Raw genomic sequence first — 24,470 nt, 5'->3', positions numbered from 1 at the left:
TCTGCCTTCCCTATGCTCCTGTGTGTGTCATACTTTGGTATTTGTTCTGGGGGTTTGTTAGCATTTGAAAATTATTGTTAGGGGCGCCTAAGGTGTTTAATCGTATGCTGGGGTACTGTATTATACACAGGGGACGAGGAGGCATATGGATTTATGGGTATATCTTATATGACTTAACTTTTTCACATATGAGTGACATCTTTGCCAGGGCAGGCACAATGTAGTTTGGCACCCTAGGCAAGAGCTTCAATCAGGGCCCCCTGTCCTGCATTACCATTTCCCTCCTTACCATGATGGTTTTTACATAAAGAGAGCAAGAAAATGTACAACATTTTTTCATTTATATTACTGCTCCCTATACCTGTACCAGTAAGCCCAGCAGCCATCCATAATACACCCCACACGTACCTGTACCAGCAAGCTCAGCAGCCATTCATCATACAGCCCTCCAGCAGCCATCATATTGCACCCAATCTTTACCTGTGCCAGCAGCAGCCAAAAATAAATCTGATCACATCATATTGCCCCCAAGTATTTATGTATCTGTGCCAGCGCCCACCCCAGCAGCAACAGCAAACATATGGGCCCCAAATCTGTACCTGGCTGTGCCAGCAGGAAGCTTCACACTTTACAGTAATAGAAAGAAAGTCTTCAGTTCAGTGCAACTGTGCAAGGCTGAGAGCAGCGAGAGCCACACCAAGCAGGCCGCCTTTCTCTGTCACCCAACACATCAGTGATGTCATTGACGCGTGTACGCACGTCGCGCTGCACCGCACAGAAGGAGCTATTACTTGCCAGCAAGAGGGAAAAGGAGATGGATTCCACCCAACTGGGTGACCATGATTACTGAAACAAATTATTAAATAAACGCTTGAAAAAAACAAAAAAATTAAAAAACTAAAAAAATCCCCTTAAAAGTGCGCCCCTCAATAATGGCGCCCTAGACAGGCGCCTACTCTGCCTACCCCTAATTCCAGCCCTGATCCCTGCAGTGAGCACCAACCATTTGGTTTTTTGGTGTGCTATTAATATGGACATGGTCTTGCGGTAACATGGGTGTGGTTTAACATGGGTGTGGTCTAAAACAGGAGTGGCTAACACTGGCTTCCATTATCGGCCCTCCACCACGTAGATTAGAAAAATTCCGGCCCTCTGTACCATAGAAGTTGGACAGCACTGCTCTAGATGATTAAAGTGGTTGTTGACCTTTAGGTTAACTTTTAGTATGTTATAGAAGAGCAACTTTTCAAATGGTCTTTATTTTTACTTTCTAACAAGTTTTTTGAATTATTTGCCTACTTCTGACTCTTTCAAGTTTTTAAATGGGGGGTCACTGACTCTATTTAAAAAGAGTTGCTAATGAAAAAAAATGTATTGTCATTGCTACTTTTATTACTCATCTTTCTATTCAGGGCCTGTCCTTTTCATATTAACTATTATCTTTTACAAATAATAAAAAATGAAAACCAATTGCAAATTGTCTCAGAACTTTATACTTCATTATACTAAAATTTAATTTTGGGAGAAACAACCCTTCAAAATTAAAGCCAGCAGTGTATTTATCTGCTGTGTGTTCTGTGCATTAAACGTAAAGCCAGCATTGTATTCATCCTTCCATGTGTTCTGGGGCATTTAATGTAAAGCCTGCACTTTATTTATCCTATTTATCTACATTGGCTACCCTGCGTCTTGTAGATATTTAGTCCCTGACTAGTACTGGTGGTTGGTAAAGACACAATGGCAGTTATGTTAAGGCTTCCCTAGACTCTTTCTTTGGTATTTCCCATTAATCACTTCAAAATAAAATAGTTTATAGCTTTACTAATGCTTTATCTACCACTAAGTCCTTCCATCTGGCAAGAGGGCACCCATTCCGATTAGGAAAAAGGAGGTTCCGTGAAGATGCTGTGAAGATGTGGAATTCTCTTCTTGAATCATTAGATAGCTTTAAGAAGGGGTTGGATGGCTTTTTAGCAAGTGAGGGAATACAGGATTATGGAAGATACTTACTACGTACTTACTACGTACCTGACCTTTTCCCTATCTGTCATCCTGAGCTGAATACCCACTCTTCACTGTCATCCTGCCACCAGTCAAATAATTTCTTCCAAGCTTTTGGGAGATTCTAATGACAAATAACCCTTATAATCCACAAGATTATATTATATCCTTATAATACAAAAGAGCCATGCATATCCTTAAAAACGGTGCTTAGTGATGTCACCGGTTATAATCGTAACTAGTAATGTAATTTCTGTCATATGACTCACTGAAACTTGTGTATTATAATAAATAAAGTACCCCTGTTGCAAAATATATAAGTCGCTTCCGAGTTCCATGACTTCTGCCTTGTGTTTTTATATAGTCGTGTAACTCCTCAGTAATTTATAATAGCCTTATATTTTACAAGAGGGGGTACTTTATTTACTATATAAACAGGGCTGTTTATATCATGTTGAGAATATTAGAAGTCACCTCAGAGCTACATGACCTTTATATATGACTTTTGGCCTCGTCCTTATTTATGATCATGGTACTCATCGGTGACTTGTAATACCATTATGTTTTACAGGTATTTTATTCACCATATACTCTGAATTATATATTCTGAATTAGCATGGGTTGGAAATTCACGTAATGCTTTTATTTACAATTCTTCCTGACTCCAACAGGGAATCCCCTTCCTCTATCTTTCCTTTAGTGATTCTACTGCTCATCATTCATTCAAAACACTGCCTGCTTGGATGGTACAGTGATTCTACTTTCCACTCATTGGTTTAACTCAAGATTGACTCTGCCTTTCTATGCAGATAGGCTACATGGCTGACCTCAGATAAAGTGTTCCCCAAAATAATTAAACCAACTAGACTTATATTTCCCAGACCCTGTTTTTTGCAACTCTAAACTCACATTTTGGTAAATCTGCCCATTAGAGCTTAAATAAAAACTCACCCACATTTTATTCATTCCTATTGGATTTCTAGAACTGTATTTATCAAACGGCAAGTTCTAACTTTCACCAATTGCTAAATACACTTCTAAAAATCACATAGGAATAAATATAATGTTGGTGAGTTTTTATTTAAGCTCTGAACTCTACAGGGTCCTATTTATCATGCTGTGTAAAACATTGGAGAAAAACATCACTAGTTATGTTGCCCATAGCAACCAATCAGCAATTAGCTTTCAACAGTCACCTACAGGTTAGAAAACAAAATCAAATATGTGATTGGCTTCTGTGGGCAACATCACAAGTGATGCTTGTCTCCAATGTTTTACACAGGATGATAAATTGGCCCATTAGCATATGAGTGTGAAAGTATAGTAACCAATAATTCACGAGCTGCTGCTTTCTGGAAAAAAAATTGTATTTAACATAATGGTTGGTCTACTTTCATTAACTTGGTATTTGTTAGAGCATTAGTAAAGTATGTAAGAAGGTGATTGGATTGTGTGCATGAGAAAATGTATTGAATGTGTAAAGTGAATGTGAGTGCTGTAAAAATGTTAAAGTAATGTTAAAGTAATGTTAAAGTGATTGAAAGTGTTAAATGTGTTGGAAGACTGTAATGTGTAAAATGTACCACAAGATGGCAGTGTTGTCATGTAAATGAATGGTAAAGGTTCCATGCTGGATAACAGAGGGAAAGCACATGTACAGTATTGAGAATAGCACATGAACAGTAAGTGTTAGGGTAGTGTTTAATTGAAGAAGGTATTTAAAGGGGAGACACACCCAAAGGGTTGTTCACATGCATTTGGATTAAGATAGAGAGAGGGCACAAGTGTGAAATACTAGGTATTTCAGATAGTCGGGACTATTTAGCATGGGTAGTTAAGACCCCAACGAGGAGGTAGTGGCATATGTGCCAAGGCTAAGCCAGTGAGGGTGCAAGTGGAAGTTGTAGGAAAAAGGACATCCTGAAGGAGGGGGAAAAGAAAAGTCCTATCCGGAGTAGGCCAGAGGGGCATAGGTCGTATGCCGGACTGGTAGGACCGGAAGGTGTCACAAGAAAAGTCCTACCCTGAAAGGTCAGTGGTGCACTGGCGTGGTGTCAGCCCGGCTGAAGCAGGGAGGTGGTGAGTAACCCTGGAAAGGGATGTCCTTCGGAAGGTTTCGGGGAAAAACCTTTGTGTATTTGGAGTGTCGGCTTAGCCAGCAAAGGAGAAGTGTATCATTGCCGTGGATTGTATATCTGTATGCCCTGATGTGTGGAAGAGTCATCTGATGAAAGAAAGTGTACCAAATAAACAGTTCAAGTTTGTTTTATCATCAAGAGTGTGGACTTCAATCATTGGATCAAGTTGGGTTTCCATGGTGACAGTGTTAACCCCTTCCTACCCTTACAAGTAGATTAAAGAGAATGCAAGCTTACTTTTATTCCTGTATTTTGCCTGTTCCTTTTTTCAGTCCACAGATTATTCATTACAATAAAAACACAAACTCTTGCACTATTATCTGTCGGTAATTTATTATTAAGCCAGTTTTCAGAAGATAGCAGTTTTGTTGTCTCTCTAATTACGTCACTTCTGTACAGGCTGCATGTTCACCAACTTCTCAAGTTCACACTTCTCTAATGATGAAGATGTAAACATGCAAGTTATGTGTAAGGTGATGTCTCAGAACCAAACAGCTTGTTCAAATATTCCAGGCTCCCAAAATCATTTTGACAGAATTTCCCCTGTTTCTTATGAAACCAAAATGAGTCATCAATTCTGTCCTGTTTCCCGTCTTTTGAAATCTAAGATAATTTAAACAGCTGTAGCGAAGTTTGGGAATCCAATGTTTAAATATATTTGACATAAAGGAGTGGAACTGTTGCACCCTGGTATTATTATTATTATTAACATGTATTTATATAGCGCCAACATATTGCGTAGCACTGTAAAGTAAATGTGATTATACAACTACATCACATGAATTATATACATAGAATATATGGAGTAACAAACATCACAATCAATACAGGTACAAAAAGGTGAGGAAGGCCCTATGCATAGGCATACAGTCTAAAGGGAAGGGAGTAATACACAATGTGTGGGAGTGGGCAAGATCGAATTAAGTGGGTGAGAAATGTGTTATTGTATGTGGTGTTGTGTTTGGTAGTTAAGCAGAGTGAGGGTAGGCTTCTCGAAAGAAGAAGTGTGTGAGATTTTTTGAAAGCAGAAAGGTTGGGAGAAAGTCGGACAGACCGTGGGAGAGCGTTCCAGAGGAGGGGTGCAGCCCTTGCAAAGTCTTGAATGTGAGCGTGAGAGAAGAGTTGAGTAGCAGGTCAGTAGAGGAGCGTAGTAAGCGAGTGGGTGAGTATATAGAGATGAGTTCAGAGATGTAGGGTTGGGCAGAGTTATGAAGTGCTTTGAAAGTCAGTGTCATTAATTTGAATTTGATTCCGAAAGGTAACGGAAGCCAGTGCAGGGATTGACAGAATGGCGAGGCAGAGGAGGAGCAGTTGCTGAGGTGTATGGGCCTCGCAGCAGTGTTCATTATGGACTGGAGAGGTGACAGTCTCTGGAGGGGGAGGCCGATTAAAAGAGAGTTACAGTAGTCTAGACGCGATATGATGAGAGAGTGAATAAGAATTTTGGCAGCGTCTTGGGTGATAAATGATCGTATTTTGGATATGTTCCTTAGGTGGAAGTGACATGATTTAATAAGTGACTGGATATGAGGAGTGAATGACAGGGCAGAATCTAGGATAACCCCAAGGCACCGGACCTGGGGAGAGGGGGTGATAGTGGAATTGTTAACTATGATGGATACTTCGGGGATGCTACTGGTGTTATTTGGAGGAAAGAGAACCATTTCAGTTTTAGAGAGGTTTAATTTAAGGTAGCGTTGCGACATCCAGGTAGAGATAGCGGACAGGCAGGAGGAGACGCGAGTTAGGAGTTCTGGGTTGAGATCAGGAGATGAGAGATAGATCTGAGTATCGTCAGCATAGAGGTGGTAGTGGAAACCATACGAATTTATTAATTTGCCAAGGGAGGAAGTATAGAGGGAGAATAGTAATGGTCCCAGGACAGAGCCTTGAGGAACTCCAACAGAAAGAGGTAGGGGAGAAGATGATACTCCATTGTAGGAGACACTGAAGGAACGATTGGTGATGTAAGAAGAGAACCAGGACAGGGCTGTGTCACGAAGGCCAAGCGACTGGAGGGACTGGAGGAGGAGAGGGTGATCTACAGTGTCAAATGCGGCTGAGAGATCAAGCAGTATTAGTAGTGAGTAGTAGAGTGATAGTTATAATACTTAGGGGCTTATTTACTAAAATCTGAATTTATCTCATATTTTATTAAAAAAAAATACATGACCAAACTGCCATGCCGGATTTTAGCTTATATATTAATAAAAAAAAACTCTATTTCGGATTGTGGAAAAACTTGAGAAGAATTTGTCAGGATTTTTCCTGAATTGCTGGAAATTTTGGGGCTTTTCTTCCAAATTGCTAGAATCTTTTGAGTTTTTGGCTGAAAAAAAACGAAAAAGTTGGAATTTCAGCAGGCTTCGCCAATGAGGCCTCAGGCGGCATCGCCCCATTAGGTACCGGGCGCGGCGAAAATGCCGCTTCTGGTAATTTAAGAGCAGAATTTCCTGTTTTCAGACCAGAAATTTGGCTCTTCTAGAGCAGAGAGCACAGTTAGGCTCTCTGCGCTAGCGTACTGGCCCTCTCTGCCGCCCTCGTGGACCCCCTCAGGCGCAAAAAGGTAAGGGGAGGGGAGGGGCGGCGGAGGGGCCAGGATCGCTTCTGATTTTCAGGCTAAACCCAGAGCAGACAACGAAAACTTAAAATTGAGATAGGTGCCTCTTTCATTGACTTATACAGGACCTCAGCAGTTCTGAGATGGCCGATTTTTGGATTCTGGCTTTTTGCAGCATCGGGGTACAATAAATCTCAAAAAAGTGTACTTTTTTTCCCTCTAAAAATTAGATTTTTCAGAGAAATTTGATTTTAATAAATAACCCCCTTATAGTGTCCTGTTAGCGCTTACTAAAATTCCACATTATCTCCTTCTTCTTCTTCTTTATACTGCAGAAAATACATTTGCTAGTCAAAACGCAGTCATTCTACAGCTTCAAAAACACTCCGCCAACAGGTTGGAACATGAAGGAGAACCCTAAGCCCTGGTGAGCAACACCAAAACAAGCTTTAAATGCTCTTACATTTTTTGTTCTGCATAAAAATAAATTGAAAAACCTTCAAAGCTTAGGGTTTTCATTGCATGGCTGCTGTATTATGTAAAACATGGCGGTTGTAGCTTGTCCTACTAAGATTGGGTGCCTTACAAATTTTTTATTGAGGATTTGTGACATTTATATCTAGTTGGAAACTATTTAACATATACATTAGCTGATTCAGTAGGCCTGTCAGATTCTTTATAAACATTTAATGTAATCTTTCTGTAACTGCACAAGTTGGACTGAAATACAAGCAAAAATAACTTTCATTTGCCCTTATTATTGGCATCTGTGACAATGGCACAAGAATTTTCCTGCATTTCTTTTACAGCACATCAAACAGGTTCCGGCACATTTTGTTCTGCCAAGATGTATTTTACTTGCTCTTTGAATCATGAAATAATGTTATATTGTGCTTACTTCCACAGTTTAAGGACCAAGCTATCTAAGCTGTGATGGTTCTGTACCTCATGAAGTCAGTTCTGTTGTTGCGCCCATCTTGCTCCTCACTCTGAGATGGTGTCAAATCACTTGTTGTTAACTAACTGTTTAATTAATTCAGGCTTGTTATATTTTATATACAAATAAAGTGTATACATATTTCTCTGTTCCATGAGTAGGGAACAGTAGAGATGGGAAAAACAGCACCATGAGACTGTGCTGGATACACGGGGGTTACAGAGTATAGTATATGCAAAATTGCATTACAAGTAGGTACATAAAACAATATGCTTATAGCCACAATATCTTGGGAAAATAACTCCTTACAGACCATGTTTGATGGCTTTATGTTTACAGCCCCAGCTGTTTGCTCCCCTATTGTTTCACAAACCAAATTATCATGCAGTGGCAATTCGGTTATTTGTGATAGGTTTGCATTGTTGTGTTGCTTCCTTATAATCGCTTTGCTTTTTTGTTTTTTATACTTAGCCAGCAATATTTCCTATATTTCATATATTTGAGAGTGTCTGTAAAGTTCTATACAGACACATGCTCACCCTTAAACTCTGCTACAGAAAAATGAAAAATAAAGCTGCCCACCTTCTTGCTATGCAGTGTCCTTCTACTATGCATTGTATGTGTCTTTTACTTTGGAGCCAGTGATTCCTGCAGTTCCTATACCATTTCCTAACCCTTGCTGAGGCACGGCCGATACTTCCATGGGTGCTTGGAGCTGTCACTCAAGGTGCTGACGTTTCCTTCTTCTGACTCCTATCAATTGCTTCTTTCAGGACAACTCTAAAAGCTACTCATTTTTTTCTGCCCAAACCTTATCTCACACTAGTCCCAAATATTATTGCTGTATTCTCACTATTGGCAGGCCTTAGCCATCTGCCTTCCATATATTCCCTCCTCCCCCCAGCCCTAAGGGTTACGCCGGGTAAGTCTTTACTTACCCCTCTGTGCAGATTCTGTCCAGCGGATTTCACGGGCACCATGGGGCCCACCCAAAAATCTCAGACCAGGGGCCCACCAAAAGACCTTAGACCAGGGGCCACTCTCAGTACTATTATAATTCCTCTCCTCACGCAACCTCTATTCTGCTAGTCACTTTTCTTTACATGCTATAAACTATTATTAAATCTATTTAGTCTCTTTATTCTCATAGAAATAGGTAATGGCCATGAAATATGCCAAATGTTTTGAAGCAGGAGGGCCCACTGACACCTGGGCCCATTGGGACTTTTCCTGGTATCCCTGTGGGCCAGTCCGACACTGGAAAGCTCGTTGAAGCTCAATGAAATCCATCAAGCTTGCTTGGCTCTTATTAAAGAATGAAGTGAGGCAGGAAACATAGGAACAACAGACTTATTTACAATTGATTGCAGGCCAGTGCAGCAGGCTCCAGTTATTTCTGCACATACACATTATGGTGGGCCCGTGTTTGCTCTTCAGTGCTTTTAAATAATTCCCTTCCTTTTAAAGTAATAATTTTGTTTTTTTTCTGTGCTATGGATTTTAAGTCTCTGACTGTAATCCTTGATAGTTCTTCGCTCTGATCGTGCTTATAATAGCCGTGTTTGTCCAGTCAATTGCATGAAGCTAAATGTCAGCTAACAGTTTGCAAGAGAAATCTTCTGTGCAAAAACCTCTCTCTTTGAATCTCTATTCTTTTTTTTTTTTTTTTTACCCAGAGACTTGTGGTTTTGATCAGCAGTTTCACACTCAACTGTAACCATGGTGATTTCTGATTTAACTGCAGTGCTGCAATTGGAGATGTATAAAAACACTGGAATAATGGTACGTTTTGCAGAATAGAATTTGGGACGCAGGGAAACCATTTTGGTTAATTTTCATTGTTTGCATGAAACATATTTAACTTCTGTGGAATTATTGGGGGGGGGGGGAAGCCATTTTGTGTACATAGGGTTGTTTGTAATATATTTATAAATATATTAAACCCCTTTCCTATAAGCAACAATTCTCCCAAATGATTCTGGCTGTGCAAATGTGGTAGATCAATTTATTGCTGAGAGCAATTGGTTGGCAGGCTCAAATCAGTACAGAATCTTGTACAGGTTTGGGACCTGTTATCCAGAATGCACAGGGCATGGATTTTTCCAGTCTTTCTGTAATATGGATCTCAATACCTTAAATCTACTAAATTAATTAAACCCAATAGAATTTGTTTTACCTCCAACTGTAGGGGGGAACAAATACAAGGTACAGGTATAAGACATGTTATGCAGAATGCTCGGGAGCTGGGGTTTTCCAGATAGCGGATCTTTCTGTAATTTAGATCTTCATACCTTAAGTCTGCTAGGAAATTGAGTGAAAATTGAATAAACCCAATAGGCTGATTTTGCATCCAATAAGGACGAATTACTTCTTAGTTGGGATCAACTACAAGGAACTGTTTTATTATTACATATAAAAAGGAAATAATTTAAAAAAAATGTAAATTATTTGAATAAAATGGAGTCTAGGGGAATGGCCCGTCTGTAATTTGTAGCTTTGTAGTTTCCAGATAACAGATCCCATACCTGTATCTTGTCTCAGGAGTGAGAATTAAACTAGTAATGCTAGTTTAGTTACTAGTATTAATACTAGTATAGGATCCGTTATGCAGAAAGCTCCGAATTACAGGATGGTCGTCTCCCATAGACTCCATTTTATCCAAATGTTTTAAAAATGATTTCCTTTTTCTCAGTAATAATAAAACAGTACCTTGTACTTTATCCAAACTAAGGTATAATGATTCCTTATTGGAAACAAAACCAGCCTATTGGGTTTATTAAATGTTTAAATGATTTTCAAGTAGACTTAAGGTATGAAGATCTAAATTATGGAAAGATCTGTTATCCGGATGACCCCAGGTCCCGAGCATTCTGGAGAAAAGGTCCGATACCGGTGGTAATAATTCCCTGTTAAGTATAAAAATAATTTAGTAACTAACATACATTATATTGCATGTTTAGTACAGAAATAATGGATATCCTGCTGGTAGTTTAAACATAAAATAAAAAAAAGAAGCAAGCGTAAAACTGGCAAAGCAATATATTTCCAGAGCTTTTAACACTGGGACATTAAACAGTCTCTCCCAACAAGGGAAAATGCTGTAGGAAATATTTGGCAGCATCTGTCATTTATTCGGTAGCTGCCATCAACTGGACTTTTTTTTTTCTTTTTCTGACGGCGAAAGAAAAATGTTTCAGATTTCATTTTTCAATAAACTGGCATGTGTAACTTTTTGATGTATGGGAAGCAATGCAGTAGCAGATTAGCCTGCTGTGAGCAAAGAAATTGTACGGCCACTGGATGGCAGCAGAGATCCAGCGAATGTGTTAGAGCCTTGATAATGGCCTTTTACATCTGCAAGGATGGAGATAGGCAATTGAAGTGATTATGGATAGGCAGGATGCCATAGCTCTGTACCGACCGCAGCTGATACTGTATCTAAGTGTAGGACTTCATTCTTCTATTAAGTCCCCTGTCCTCTTCCATGGATTTATGAATTGATGAGTTTTGCAGCAGATAAATCTTATAGGCAGCCGCATGGCTGATTAAACATTACAGCAAGGTACTTCTAAAATTACTATTCCGTACTTCTGCACTGTATGTAAAATAATTCCACTTCGCCTTATATTATTAGTATTGTAGTTCTTCGTCATGGTGTCATGGCTCCGCAAAGACACAAGCCTTAAAATATATTCTATGAAGGATTTCAATTCAATGTGGGTCTACAAAGTAAGTGAGGCCGCATTGCAAAGGAATATATAAAGCGGCTCTGGTCGGCAGAACATGTAATCTGTTGTCATGAATGAAGCACACGGAATAACATACATGATTCTTATTTCAAGCACAGAGGAACCCTAAATACATATCCGTGTGACTTGTGAGAAGCAAAGAGGACACAGCTTTGCATAGGTTTGAATGTGTGACTAATAATAATGAATGCTAACAGGGGTCCCTTCAAATTCATTGTCCCATTTTCAGCACGACACAGACTTTTGTCATTTCTACACTGGTGCAATATACTGGCATTGAACAAGTCTTGGTGTATTTTATAGGCAGAGGCCGAGTACCTGGAAAACACCAAAGGCTTAACAAGCTCTAATTCTGTCCACACTTATATCTCATCATTATTACAGCAGAGGTCCCTCTGCCCTTGATCTGAAGTGGATATCCAGCTTTGTCTATGTTTTTCCCCATTGCTAATGTACCGTCCTGTGTTATTGTGGGGCTCCCACAAGGTATTGGGTCTTTCATTCCCTTTCTCATTTGATTTAAGTAGCCAGTAGAACGAATATATGTTTGCGGCCCATTAGCCAGGCATCCAAATTGGATGTTACCTTTTAATAAGAACAAAGTGATTGATGTCTATTAAAGGAGTACTAAACCCTAAAAATGAATATGGATATAGATTCCATATTTTTATACTGAACCAGCCTAAAAGTTCAGCATCTCTCTAAGGGTGGGACTACATGGACCTTTTCAGCGAGATCCGACGTGCTGCGACAAAACGCCTGCGACAAGTCACATGCAACAAATATAAGGTAAGTGAATGCATTGTCGCATGGTGTTGCAGCGTTGATCCGCTGCGACACCATGCGACAATGCATTCACTTACCTTATTTTTGTCACAAGCGATTTGTAAATGAGGTTTGTCTGTCATAAAATCTGATGCTACAGGGCTGATTATTAAATTCTGTTGCTAATTGAGCTGCTTTCTGAGCAGCTATGTACCAATAGTACTCTTTAGTACTCCTTTAATATACAACTAATCAGCCTTATATTGTTATATAGAGAACAAACAAACATGTTTGTTCTCTGCTTCTGACAAAGATCCCTGTGGGGGATCGAAATGTTGAGGCTAATAAAACATATTTGTTTTTTCACTACAAACCCTGTGAGTGCCGCAATTTCTCTTCTATTATATATATATATGAGCAAAAAGAAGACCAGCAACACCGAGATCTCTTGTGATATAGTCAAATCTGTATTGTGAAATCACATGCAAGCCGACGTGACGTTTCGGTCCACACAGGGACCTTTATCAAGACAACCAAATTTTTATTACACAATTTATACTGTGGGATTCTTGGTCACTTTTATTGAAATTTTAACACTTGACACATACCTCTTATGAGGCTTTTTTATGACGCTGATGTCACTTCCTGTTCTTTGACCTTGGTTTTATGGGTATTTAAATGCATTTGGGGTTAAACATGGTTGCCTTGATAAAGGTCCCTGTGTGGACCGAAACGTCACGTCGGCTTGCATGTGATTTCACAATACAGATTTGACTATATCACAAGAGATCTCGGTGTTGCTGGTCTTCTTTTTGCTTATACTATACATTACCGTGCACCCGAGGGATGCTGCAAAGGCGGAGTGCTGCCCTTACCAAGTAATTATATATATATATATATATATATATATATATATATATATATATATATATATATTATATATCTTTATGACTATGAAGATTCTCATTTATCCAGGTCATGGTATATCTAGTATAAGTAATTCTAGAGAAACTGGACTTGCTGAGTAATCCTTGAAGACGTTTCACTACTCATCTGAGCAGCTTCTTCAGTTCAGAGCATGTGCAGTGAATCAGTAGAAAGGAAGATGGTGAGCTAAAGGGGCATCTTTGGAGGGACAGATCTTTACTGCTAAAAGGCTGTGGTTGCCTTGGGCTGGTATAGAAGCCCATAAAATAATGTACAGCATCTTAACCCACTTCTTTGGTAAAGCTTTAGTTCTTTAATACAGACAGAGGGGCATGGTCACTTTGGAGGTTCCCATATCAGGTACCGAAGTGTGTTGTTTGTGCTGTGCATTAGTCTTGGTGACTAATTTTCATTATGCAGGTATTGACCTGTTATCCAAAATGCTAGCGACAATGGATCTTTCTGTGATTTGAATCTTCAAACCTTAAAGAAAAGTAACATCAAAAATATTAAGTGTTTTAAAGTAATACATATATAATGTAGTGTTGCCCTGCACTGGTACAACTGCTATGTTTGCTTCAGAGACACTACAATTGTTTATATAAATAAGCTGCTGTGTAGCTATGGGGGCAGCCATTCAAAGGGGAAAAAGCTCACACCATTGTAGAAAATGATGGTGTTACCTGTTATCCACTATTTAACATGTAAATATAATTCAGCCTTATTTCCATTTCCGCTATTGCTACACAGCAGATGGTTTTTCTGCAAACAGATACATTTTACCAGTGCAGGGCAACACTACATGATATTTTCATTACTTTAAAACACTTTCATTTTTTTTTGGTGTCACTGTTCCTTTAAGTCTACTAGAAAAAAATCATGTAAACATTAAATAAACCCAATAGGCTGGTTTTGTTTACAGTAAGGATTAATTATATCTCAGTTGGGATCAAGTACAAGGTACTGTTTTATTATTACAGAGAAAAAGGCGATTATTTTAAAATTGTTTGATTATTTAGATAAAATTGAGTATACGGGAGTCTTTTTCCATAATTCGGAGCTTGCCAGACAGGTTTCTGGATAACAGATCCTATACCTATAGTATTTCTCTTGTAGACAGCTGGCATGTTGTGCATTGTTATACATAAGGGCAGTGAACAAATGAGTGAGTCAGATAGAGACTGCAGATAGGAAGACCACATTGAAAAGGCAGTCCCACAGAGTCGGTAAGGGTTGCTTATCCATACAGGCAGCTTTGCAACACGTATCATTAATGCAGATCTTCCATATTATAAAAAGACATAAAAAGGCCAAAAGCAGAATTAAGATTTTTAGGTATGTGTCCTGATGCCACATCAAGTGTAGAAACCATTCCTTATCTGTCTCCTTGGAAGAGAAAATTGTATTCTGCACATTATCTAGATACACTCAAAATACAGCCAATACAGATAATAAGTTTAGATTTTGATTTTAGTTAAACTCTGCCATTTTTCTGCCATACATTGTTCTCAGCGGATGGGGCTTTTGTTTGCCGCTAGATCTTTTGTTAGCAGAAGGAACTCAACAGAATCCTCCAGGTTGATTTAAATGCAGCTCAGTCTCCTCTGCAAAAGAAATCGCGTGAAACAAGGGACAATAGGAAAAACCCCTTATCTGATGTAGACAAGGTTCAGCTTTTATTGTTGCTACATGTACGCATTAATACTTTTTTTTTTCCTTTCAGATATTAGTTATGTCAGAAAAGAAAGTATTGCACTTTTAACTCTTTTGTAGAGAATGGTGAACCCCCTTATTCTGAAACCTCTTTTGCTCTCGGCCTAGACAGAAATAAAGGATTCATTGTGAATGGTTTTCTCTCTTGAAATGGGTTGTCTGAATGACTTACCCAGAAAAATGATGGGGAATGTTGTTTAACATTGTGTATTTTATGAAATATTGTTTTGTGTTAAGGTTTGTTTGGTTGACATGAGTTAGTCCTAGGTGAATAATGATGGGTAATAGTGTGTAAAATTGTGTATTTTATGAAATATAGTTTTGCGTCAAGGTTTGTTTGATTGACATGAGGAAGTCTTAGGTGAATAAACGGGACTATAGCAATACTCGTCATTATCCTGTACTCCAATGCAATCTTCAATATTTGGAAAAATAATTGAATGTGCTTGATAAAGGTTATCACATGTTGGGTATTTACAGTATGTAGGTTAGTTTATTTGCTTAAGATGGATACATTCCTCATAAGATCTGGTTCCGCCTTAGGTATCCGACTAGACAGGACTGCCCCCCATTCCTTTCCAATAAGTGCATGTGCAGTACAGTTTGCATACTGCTGCTGGAAGCCTGAAAACTGGACAAGACTCTACCCTTATTGACATGTTGTTCGGCTAATCACAGGCTATAATCACAGGAATTGTGTAATAAACCCGCCCCAATGCCAGCCCTTTAGCAGGGAAGATCTGTGCATCCAAAGTTGCCCCAGTAGCTCCCCATCTTCTTTTCTAATGATTCACTGCACATGCTCTGTGCTGCTGTCACCAAGATAAGGGACCCACTCTCGATATACAGCACACAAAGAATATAAATGTCACAATATAAGGCCGATTAGTAATTAATACAGAGCAGCAAAGCAACCAGTGCAATTAGTATCAGAATTTAAAAATCAGCCCTGTAGCTTATATTACAGGCCAACCTCATTTTCTGCTTAATAATTTGCGACAACCCCTAAGCTTAGCTTCTCAACAGCTGCTCAGAGCCCACTGAGCATGTGAGTGTCACAGACACTTTCCAAGATGGTGACCCCCTGTGACAAGTTTGAACTGCTGGATCATTGCTGCTATTGAGAAGCTGAAACTTTAGGCTGGTGCAATATATTAGGGTTTAGTTCTCCTTTTAAATATCATCTCTTCTCCCCTTACAGCACCCGCTTTGCCCCTGTGCAGACAGTTCACCCATGAAAGGTAGTAAACCTAGCTGCAGCCCTAGGCATGGGTGCCCCTAGGCCGCGTGATCCAATCGCCCGTCTGCAACCCCCTCCCCGCCACCGCTGCGAGCACATACGTGAAAGCGCCAGCAAACTGGGCTGCCTGACAGCTACAACTGCTTGTCTCGGTTTTGCATTAGGCAAAAGTTTTCCATGCCTGCTTGAGTTCTGAAAGTTTTATGTTAATGCATTTCACAATGTTTCCAGGTTTTCACACTCATTACATTTTTTTAAAATGTTTTAAATCTTAAGCTTCTGTATTAGTGAAAACTAGGGGGAAAAGGAAAACATTGTTTTTTCCCTTAAATTCCTGGAAGTTAAACCATATAGAACATAAGCACCTTTAATGTGTTTCTCCAATAGATTATGTACTTATTTTATATTGAACTTATTAAAAGAGAGGGAAAGTTATATTTACAAAACATAGCCTGTCTATTTAGCCCAGTGTTCTAAACTGAGCTGCAAGGTTTGTCGCTAAATAATTGTAATACTACTTTACTTCTACACTGAGTTGTTGCCCATCTTTACAACTGTGACCTTCATTTTTCTTTTATCCATTGTCACTTTCCACAAGTAATAGCTAGGAATGTCTATTTACATATTTACCCTATTTTTTTGGGAGTGGCTCATTGAATACGTCGCCTTGTAAAAAGCACTCTTGTTTCCCATCAGTGAGACACATTTGAAAACCAATGCTCCATGGGTCACTGATACATGTACTGTACATGTGACCGGCGTGTCTTCCGTTCCATTTTAAAATTAAAAAAAATCAAGGGGAACATACAGTGGTGTGAAAAACTATTTGCCCCCTTCCTGATTTCTTATTCTTTTGCATGTTTGTCACACTTAAATGTTTCTGCTCATCAAAAACCGTTAACTATTAGTCAAAGATAACATAATTGAACACAAAATGCAGTTTTTAAATGAAGGTTTACGTTATTAAGGGAGAAAAAAAACTCCAAATCTACATGGGCCTGTGTGAAAAAGTGATTGCCCCCCTTGTTAAAAAATAACTTAACTGTGGTTTATCACACCTGAGTTCAATTTCAAAGGTTATAAAGCCGTTTCTAAAGATTTGGGACTCCAGCGAACCACAGTGAGAGCCATTATCCACAAATGGCAAAAACATGGAACAGTGGTGAACCTTCCCAGGAGTGGCCGGCCGACCAAAATTACCCCAAGAGCGCAGAGACAACTCATCCGAGAGGCCACAAAAGACCCCAGGACAACATCTAAAGAACTGCAGGCCTCACTTGCCTCAATTAAGGTCAGTGTTCACGACTCCACCATAAGAAAGAGACTGGGCAAAAACGGCCTGCATGGCAGATTTCCAAGGCGCAAACCACTTTTAAGCAAAAAGAACATTAAGGCTCGTCTCAATTTTGCTAAAAAACATCTCAATGATTGCCAAGACTTTTGGGAAAATACCTTGTGGACCGACGAGACAAAAGTTGAACTTTTTGGAAGGTGCGCGTCCCGTTACATCTGGCGTAAAAGTAACACAGCATTTCAGAAAAAGAACATCATACCAACAGTAAAATATGGTGGTGGTAGTGTGATGGTCTGGGGTTGTTTTGCTGCTTCAGGACCTGGAAGACTTGCTGTGATAGATGGAACCATGAATTCTACTGTCTACCAAAAAATCCGGAAGGAGAATGTCCGGCCATCTGTTCGTCAACTCAAGCTGAAGCGATCTTGGGTGCTGCAGCAGGACAATGACCCAAAACACACCAGCAAATCCACCTCTGAATGGCTGAAGAAAAACAAAATGAAGACTTTGGAGTGGCCTAGTCAAAGTCCTGACCTGAATCCTATTGAGATGTTGTGGCATGACCTTAAAAAGGCGGTTCATGCTAGAAAACCCTCAAATAAAGCTGAATTACAACAATTCTGCAAAGATGAGTGGGCCAAAATTCCTCCAGAGCGCTGTAAAAGACTCGTTGCAAGTTATCGCAAACGCTTGATTGCAGTTATTGCTGCTAAGGGTGGCCCAACCAGTTTTTAGGTTCAGGGGGCAATTACTTTTTCACACAGGTTTGGATTTATTTTCTCCCTAAATAATAAAAACCCTCATTTAAAAACTGCATTTTGTGTTTACTTGTGTTATCTTTGACTAATAGTTAAATGTGTTTGATGATCAGAAACATTTTGTGTGACAAACATGCAAAAGAATAAGAAATCAGGAAGGGGGCAAATAGTTTTTCACACCACTGTATGGCTGAACTTTTGTGGACTGAGCATGCAGTCCGGGGGGCCTTGACCACTATACTTCTTCTATAGTTGCTTTAGCCGATGAAAATTTGAGAACCCAAACTATCTGCAGCAAAGATTTTTTGTCATATTGTTACCTTGCTGTGCCTAAGGCCAGTTTATTCTGAGCTTTACTTCTCCTTTAACATCTCGGTGTGTACAAGCAGGCTTTATTATAAAAGACTAGAGAAGTCTGAAATATACAATAGCCTTTCCATAACTTCGAGTAACTCCTTTAGCTTGCCGGATCTGCTTTTCCTAATAATGGGTGATTAAAAAAATGACTTGCAGTTGATTTCTGTGATTTACTCTCAGAGCAATTAAGTACAGTTACGTGCTGGCTATTTTTATCTTGCCGAGCCTGTAACACATGCGTTATCATTTGTTCCTTTTGTTGCAGTGATACAGAAATAGAAGGGAATAAGAAGCCCTCTTGATGGGAATAAGTTAATCTGTATCAAGTAAAAGTCAAGTCTATAAAGAAAAGCTCTGGGTTTCAGCAAGATTTCTTTGCTTCCAATCAAGTCCTGCATCTGCTAATTTGGACAAAGCAGGCAATCTGCCCTCTATTGATTTTCAAATCAAATCGCTGTTACTCACATCAATACTCCCGGCCACAATCTGCAAACAGCAAAAAGTTTAGTTGCTGAATAACAGAAAAGATGTGCAAAGCTCAGTTTCTCCATGCAGTATAAAGGCAGAGCTAATTTGTACTGCTGATTACACAATTACATAAGAAAAAAAACAAGAATTCTATTGAAAATTTAGCACCTGCCTCTTTGTATGGGGAATCAAACCTGCCTGTGTGTCCTCCGTAACTTCAGCATGTTTCATTTGTGTACATATTGTGTTAAAGTGTGGATAATAGACAAGGAGTTTAGCTGCCCCTGTTAGCTTCCAGATGCAGTATATATAAACCCAATACCACACTGGCCTGTATGTTTCTTACTTTTATTCAGTTCTCTAGTAAGTTGATCTTTTATATGTCATATATTTACACACTCCCAACATCTGTAGAAATTGGACATTTTAGACAGTGGCCTTGTACCTGTCCTGGGCATATATGGGCCATCTCATAGTTTAATCAAATAATCAATTAAAAAAAAAGAAAAAAAAAAAAAAAAGAAATTAGAGTCTTTTCTCCAGTAAAAATAAAATTGTTCCATGTACATGGTCCCAACTAAGATATAGATAAAATGGTACCTTGTCCCTTATCCCAAGTAAGATAGAATGAATCCTCATTGGTTTCAAAACAATCCTATTGGGTTCATTTAATGTTTTTATTATTTTATTCAGTATCATGGAGATCCAAGTTATGGAAACATCTCATATCCAGAAAACCCCAGACATTCTGGACATCAGGTCCCATGCCTGTGGCTTTCTAGAGAGCAAGCAATAAAGGGCTTATTAATGTAGCTCCATGCACATTTAACTACATCTCAGATTATGTTGCACATGAAAATTTGAGATTTGAGTTTGATAAATGGGTTTCACCACCTGTTCCTTTATTGCCTTATTTAACTCAAGCTTATGTGTTATGATTGGTATCCCGAACCTAGAACAAACCCCTAGGTCCCAGTCACGGCTCACTCTTCCTCCTTTAGCAACCACCTTTGGCTTTCTGAAGGAGCCCTCCGCTTCTCGGGTACCGCCAGGTCTTACTATGAGAGGACTCACGATGGGGGTTCTAGGCAAGCAAGGGAACCGAACGTTAAAGTGACTAGGAAAACAAGGAACGTAGTTGGGGTCATAGGTCAGGTCAATACACCAGATTAGCTGAGCAGAACAATAACAGAAGACGGTAGCGTAATTGGAGTCACAAGCCGGGTCAGTTTATCAAATGGGCAGCGCAGTACAAAACGAGTCAGAAGCATCGGGTCACAGAGATACCAGAGAATTTCAAGATCCGGAGAATGGTCAAAACACAGGCAGGAGTCAAAGCAGGGTTGGACTTGCATGGCGGGGCACTGGGAAAAAAACCTGGTGGGCCCCAAACCTCATGGACCCGCGCCGGGCCAGACCCCCCTCTACAGATATTCAGGTTTAAAAAAAATAAAATTTTCTGTGCATCACAGTAGGGGAGAGGGAGGGCCTTGGACAGCAGTCCCAGTGGGCCCCGCCACCCCCAGTCTTACCCTGGGTCAAAGACAGGCAGCAGACAGGACTAATAAAAAAACAAAAAATCTCACAAGGAACAAATAAATAGACCTTTAAGTAGCGCAATGAAAACTACACGGAGAGCCCTTTAGAGCCCTTTAGATATTTGAATGTCACACCACCGATGATGTCACATTCGGCACTTTCCGAATAGATCTGGAAATAGCTGAGCAGCTCGAAACCCGGGAAGTAGCGCACCCCCACAAGACCACCAGGGTAAGTCCTCACATTATGTCTTGGTGCACCCAAAAGATCAACCGCATCACAAGGAATTTTAACTGCGTGTCCTTGGTTGATGTTGAAAATGTGGCCTAATATAGCTAGCTGTGTCCCAGCCATAAAATAATGACATTTCAGTATTGTATTATGGACATTCTACATGACAGAAATAGGACAAATGTTTTAAATATCTCTGCAAGTTTTTATTTTACAATATATATTATGTAATGTGAGATGTGGAGTACGGTGCTTTTTTTTTTGTTTCAATATTTTTTTATTGAAGACATTGTGCATTACAACATATCAATATTATTATTGCCATTATCTTTCATATACATACAATAGTCAGGGCATCTCTTTGTCCAACAATGCATTGGTTAAATCTGAACGTAATAGTATAACACGTCAGATGTTATTACAACAAAGCATATTTCATGCCAACATTTTGTAGAAGATAGTCATTGCACATTTTCCTTTTATACATAAAATTCAACAAAAGAAAAAAACCTGGAAATTGTATATTAGAGGGGAAAGATATGAAAAAAGAGAAAGGGACAGAATAGTAAGAAATAAAACAAAATAAAATTAAAATAAATTGCCAATGCCTTATTAATCTATAGCTTTATAAGTCAGGAACCAGCACTCCTCTGCCTTTTCCCAATGAGATCAGCAACAATGTTGACCGCTCCTCAATACCCTAATGCTGACTAGTCAAATTCGCTTGGATAGCGGTATGTAATCCAGGGGTCCCAAACCTTTGTGAATTGTTCCTGTTTATCTAACGCTATACTTGTCAACTTTTCCATAGTAAACACTCTGTCTATCCTGGTTTTCACATCAGAGAAGACCAATTTCGGAGTCAACCAGGATTTTGCTATTACCTGTTTTGTAGCCGTAAAAATATGTGTAATTAAAGTATGTTGCGCCTTAGAGATGGCATCAATTTTTTTGTGTAGGAGAGCCTCCTCTGGCCGTTTGGGTATACTGTATTTACCTGCAATACTGTATATATTAGATCATATACCCGAATCCATAGGCATTGTGCTCTGTTACAGTACCAAAATATATGTGCCATTGTTCCAGTCACTGAACAGCCTCTGAAACAATTAGGGCTTGTTTGGGGATTCCACTTGGCTATACGATTTGGAACTAAATACCAACTACTAATGTCTTTGTATACTGTTTCTTGTGCTTAAATATTGGTGGAAGCACGCTTGGCACTTAAAAAAATTTCTTGCCAGTATTGGTATTGCAATTTTAATGTAAGTTCCATATTCCACCTTTGCACGTATTTTAAAAAAGCTATAGGTTGTGTGTTAGTACTCTGATAATAAATATAATTAAGAGATCCTTTCATGAGCGGTCGATGTACACATAATGATTCGAAAAAAGTATTAGAGCTAAAGGAAAATTTCTTCTTAACTGAAATTAAAAAATGTCGTATTTGATTGTATCTATACATTTCTCGTTCTGGGATGTTATATCTATCTTTTAAGATTGACCAGCTTATTATGTTCCCATGTAGTATATAATGTATATATGTGTGAGGTTATTATTACTCCACCAGTCCTGGCAAGAAATTCGGATTATTGAATAAAGGTGCTACTGGTTGTTGCTTGGATATCCAATTAGGGTTATCTTTGATCCTATGCCATATAGAAAGGGTATGTTTTATTGTTGGAAAAGTCTCAGATCTATGAGAGAGCTTATGCGTCCAAAGAAAATCTCCCAAAAATTCACATTGACTAATAGTTTGTGCTAGTATGACCCATTTGGGAGGCTGAGATGGAACAAACCAGTTTAACATTTGAGCCACTTGGGCTGCTACATAGTATTCTCAAAGGTTTGGGACACTCAGTCCCCCCATAGTTCTATGCCTACATAGGAGGCTCCGAGCTATTCGTGGCCTTTTATTGCTCCAAATGAACCTAAAACATGCATTTTGTAACCGAGATAACCAGTCTACTGGGGGGGGGGGGTAAAGGAAGGGTACGAAACAAATAAAGAATTCGAGGCAATATACTCATTTTTATGTTAACCAAAACCAAACATTTACCAAACCACGAAACTGGAAAATTTTGCCAAGACTTCAAATCATCTATCAGATGTTTAACGAAGGTTTTATAATTAATTTCACATAGCGTACTATAAGAATCTGTTAAGCGAATCCCTAGATACGTTATAAATGTATTTGTCCATTCAAAAGCGAAATTAAGTTTCAACAGTTTTATCATACTGGGGGCAATATTAAGTGGTAAGGCCTCAGATTTTGACACATTTATCTTCAGACCTGAAATCCAGTAAAACTTATCTAGAACATTAAATAAGTTTGCAAAGAAATCATAGGCTTCGGCAAAGTTAGTAACAAATCATCAGCATAAAAACAGCAATAATATTCTTGATTCCCCACAGTTATTCCACTGACATCCTGATTTTTGTCTTATTAATGCTGCCAAATATTCCATTGCCATTACAAATACAATTGGTGACAGTGGGTCCCCTGTCTTGTGCCTCTTTCAATTATAATGGGAGAAGTAAGAAATCCATGATGTTTTACCTGTGCCGTGGGGTTAATCATATAAAGCTTGAATGTGTGAGAGAAAGGTCTCCGGAAACCCATATCTATGCAGGACATATTTAAGAAAGTCCCAGGACAGTGAGTCAAAGGCTTTCTCTATATCCAGTGAGAGGAGCACTGCAGGGGTGCCCCTCTCCCTGGGCCATAAAATCAGATCAACCGCCCTGCGGATGTTATCAATAGGCAGCCTGATCACTGTCAAGGAGAGTAGACAAAAATGTGTTAATTCGCTTTGCTAATATTTTCCCAATTAACTTCATGTCATGATTCAATAAAGTGATCGGTCTGTGGTTCTCAACTAGATTGCTGTCCTTATTAGGTTTGGGAATAGCTGATATAAATGCTGTGACAAACCTTTCCCCTGCACCTATTGAATTAAATAAATTCACAATATGGGGAGTCAATTCTTTAGTGAAGGCCTTGTAGTATGGGGCTGTGAACCCATCAGGTCCTGGGGCCTTTTATGCTTTCAATGATTTAATAGCCCATTGTACTTCCTCAGTGGTAATAGCCTGATCCATAAAAGCCTTCTGCTCAAGAGTTAATGTAGGGAGCCCTATATCTTGGAAATGTAAGTCCGCTTTATGTTTATCAAAGTTCGTGTGATGCTTATATAATTGGGAATAAAATTTCTGGAATGTCTCTGCTATCTTCTGGGGATTGGCTGTAATGGCCCCTGTTTTAGTTAGTATGCTATGTGTAGGGGGTACTTTATTTATATTCCGTAGTTTATTCACTAACATAGTGTAAATTTTATTGTCTTTTGTGTAAAATCTTTGCTTCATCCATCCAAGTTGTTTCTCTGTATCCTCCATAAGGTATAGATTTAATTCCGCTTTGAGTTGTCTGATATGGCGGCAACCTCTCTTACTAGGGTTTGTTTTAAACATTTGCTCCACCTGTTCCAGTTGGTGTGTCAATTTGTGAACTTGTTTTTTTTTTTCTTTTTTCTTTCTGGAACATATTTTAATAAGAATACGCCGAATATAAATTTTATTTGCTTCCCAAATTACTGATTGCCTAAGGTCTGGGGTGTCATTGATCTGAAAATAAGAAGTTAACTCCCCCCCCTTCAAGTTGTGTGCGTACTTGTGGGTTCGTAAGAATGGCCTCATTCAGTCTCCATATAGGAGCTTGTTTGGGGAATTGTAAGTTTTGTAATGTTACCCTCACAGGGTTATGATCTGACCAAGAACATACAGGAATTTTTGC

The 24,470-nt window shown here is 39.1% G+C and overlaps 1 long non-coding RNA gene across 2 annotated transcripts in view; it reads left to right on the top strand.

Moving 5' to 3' along the window:
* LOC121401437 overlaps positions 1-24,470 on the top strand; it is a 59,420-nt gene that overhangs the window by 5,316 nt on the left and 29,634 nt on the right. Inside the window, exon 1 of one of the 2 annotated variants that reach the window (XR_005966242.1) lies at positions 8,878-9,418. The exons of the other annotated variant lie outside the window; for it this stretch is intronic. This is a non-coding gene — a long non-coding RNA (uncharacterized LOC121401437). Of the gene's footprint in view, positions 1-8,877; positions 9,419-24,470 lie in introns of those variants that run through there. 2 annotated transcript variants of the gene reach the window in all.

Source organism: Xenopus laevis, chromosome 3L (assembly GCF_017654675.1).
Source record: "Xenopus laevis strain J_2021 chromosome 3L, Xenopus_laevis_v10.1, whole genome shotgun sequence".
Taxonomy (NCBI): Eukaryota; Metazoa; Chordata; class Amphibia; order Anura; family Pipidae; genus Xenopus; species Xenopus laevis.
The sequence above is the reverse complement of the archived record's forward strand: the minus strand, read 5'-3'. Positions and strand labels throughout refer to the sequence as shown.